We start from the raw sequence: 2798 nt of genomic DNA on the forward strand, positions 1-2798 counted from the left end.
TGCCATTACCTGTGACATAAAAGGAGAGTTTGCACATTGATATCCATAAGACAAACACATCAAAGGAAAAATGGACAAAGGATTCATAATTCATAGAGGAACAAGTCCAGATGGACAGTAAACAAAATGATACTCAGCTTCTGTGTGTGTCAGAGAAATACAAGTTAAAATGAAATGAAATAGCTCCATTGACACATCAGTGTGCAAAAATTTAAAGGAGTATTATACCTACTATAGGTTGGAATTTGGGGAAAAGGACAATCTCATGCATGGTTGGTGGGGTACTTTTTGGGGACGTAATCAGGCAATATTTTTGAAAATAAAAAATGTACATACTGTTTGACTTAGCAGCTCCATTCCAGTGAGTCTGTGGCATAGAAATAGATGTGTTAGTCCACGGGAGTGTCTAACACAGCTCTGTCTGAAGAGGCATGATGCTGGAAAACAAAGTGAATAATCATTAGAAGAATGAGTGAATTAAATGGCGGTCTGTTAAAAACATGGAGGGTTTCCTGGGTGGCTCTGTTGGTTAAGCATCTGACTCTTGATTTTGGCTCAGGTCATGATCTCCGTGCTTAGTGCGGTGTCTGCTGGGCTTTCTCTCTCCTCTCCCTCTGCCCCGGCTCCCACTCATACTTTCTCGGTCTCTGTCTGTCTCTTTCTTAAATAAATAAAATCTTTTTTAAAATTTTATTTATTTATTATTTTCTTTCTTTCTTTTCTTTCTTTCTTTCTTTCTTTCTTTCTTTCTTTCACATAGAGAGAGACAGTGGGAGAGGGAACACAAGCAGGGGGAGTGGGAGAGCGGGGAGCCTGATGCAGGGCTCCATCCCAGGACCCTGGGATAATGACCTGAGCTGAGGGCAGACACTTAACGACTAAGCCACCCAAATAAATAAAATCTTAAAAAAATCAAAACATGGAATATTACAAATCTGCTAAAAGAGTTCGACCTGTAATAACCTACTTTGAAAGGATATTTTGCAATGTTACGTGAGAAAAGCAAGATGTAATCTTGCATATAATATGATACCATTTTGATAAAACAATGATTCCCCTCATACGTATGTAAAAGATATGAGCATAGGCTCTCTGCTCTTCCCCGTTCGACAGACAGCCGCATCTTCAGGTGCAGTGCCAGCCGTGTGCCTGAGACACCATGGTGAAGGCCGGAGTGAACAGATTTGGCCATATTGAGTGCCTGGTCACCAGGGCTGCTTTTAACTCTGGTAAAGTGGATATTGTCGCCATCAATGACCCTTTCGTTGATCTCAACTACATGGTCTACATGTTCCAGTATGATTCTACCCACGGTAAATTCCACGGCACAGTCAAGGCTGAGAATGGGAAGCTTGTCATCAATGGGAAGTCCATCTCCATCTTCCAGAGTGAGATCCCGCCAACATCAAATGGGGCGATGCTGGTGCTGAGTATGTTGTGGAGTCCACTAGGGTCTTCACCACCATGGAGGAGGCTGGGGCTCACTTGAAGGGCGGGGCCATCTCTGCTCCTTCTGCTGATGCCCCCATGTTCGTGATGGGTGTGAACCATAAGAAGTATGACAACTCCCTCAAGATTGTCAGCAATGCCTCCTGTACCACCAACTGCTTGGCTCCTCTGGCCAAGGTCATCCATGACAACTTCGGCATTGTGGAGGGACTCATGACCACCGTCCATGCCATCACTGCCACCCAGAAGACTGTGGACGGCCCCTCTGGGAAGCTGTGGTGTGACGGCCGAGGGGCTGCCCAGAACATCATCCCTGCTTCCACTGGTGTGGCCAAGGCTATAGGCAAGTTCATCCCTGAGCTGAATGGGAAGTTCACTGGCATGGCCTTCCGTGTCCCCACCCCCAATGTGTCTGTTGTGGATCTGACCTGCTGCCTGGAGAAAGCTGCCAAATATGATGACATCAAAAAGGTGGTGAAGCAGGCATCAGAGGGCCCCCTTAAGGGCATCCTGGGGTATACTGAGGACCAGGTTGTCTCCTGCGACTTCAACAGTGACACCCACTCCTCTACCTTCGATGCTGGGGCTGGCATTGCTCTCAATGACCACTTTGTCAAGCTCATTTCCTGGTATGACAATGAATTTGGCTACAGCAACTGGGTGGTGGACCTTATGGTCCACATGGCCTCCAAGGAATAAGAGCCCCCTGAACCACCAGCCCCAGCCAGAGCAAGAGGAAGAAAGAGGGCCTCAGCTGCTGGGCAATCCCTGCCCCAACTTATCCCCTAAAACACTGAGAATCTCCCAACCTCCACTATTTCCATCCCAGACCCCCTGAAGAAGGGGAGGGGCTTGGGGAGCCCTACCTTGTCATGTACCATCAATAAAGTATACTGTACCCAGCCCAAAAAAAAAAAGGTATGAGCATAGAAAAAGACAAAAGTAGATGCTTGACATTTGTTATCTAGCTGGGAGGTGAAAAGAGGAGAAGGAAAGGGGGAGTGGGAAGAAGGATAAGGAAAGGAAAAGATACAATATGCAAAGAGTGAACTTTGAGCAAGAACGTGAGAAAAAAAACTCGAACAGCAAATAACTCTAGGAGTTCAGAATTAAATGTCCTGATAGAAGACGGCATCATTGTCCTCACACAAAGAAGGTTGGAATTGCCTAAAAGAGAGAGCACACAGAATTCAGACAACTACCAAAACCTTTATTTAGTGATGCTAGTTAAGAGTTAAATCTAATCTCCTTGGCAGATGGAATTAGAGACTGATTTCAGAACCCACAATTCTGATCATTACTTAGAGCGATAGATCTGCGAATAAATGTTTTGGAGGTTTCAGAGATTT

At 45.4% G+C, this 2798-nt stretch overlaps 1 pseudogene; it reads left to right on the forward strand.

Annotated features, from left to right (window-relative positions):
- The first annotated feature begins 1144 nt into the window (after positions 1-1144).
- LOC101685862 lies at positions 1145-2354 on the forward strand (annotated as a pseudogene).
- The last annotated feature ends 444 nt before the right edge of the window (positions 2355-2798 follow it).

The sequence above is a fragment of the Mustela putorius genome, unplaced genomic scaffold (assembly GCF_011764305.1).
Source record: "Mustela putorius furo isolate JIRA1106 unplaced genomic scaffold, ASM1176430v1.1 tig00000640_pilon_pilon_pilon, whole genome shotgun sequence".
NCBI lineage: Eukaryota > Metazoa > Chordata > Mammalia > Carnivora > Mustelidae > Mustela > Mustela putorius.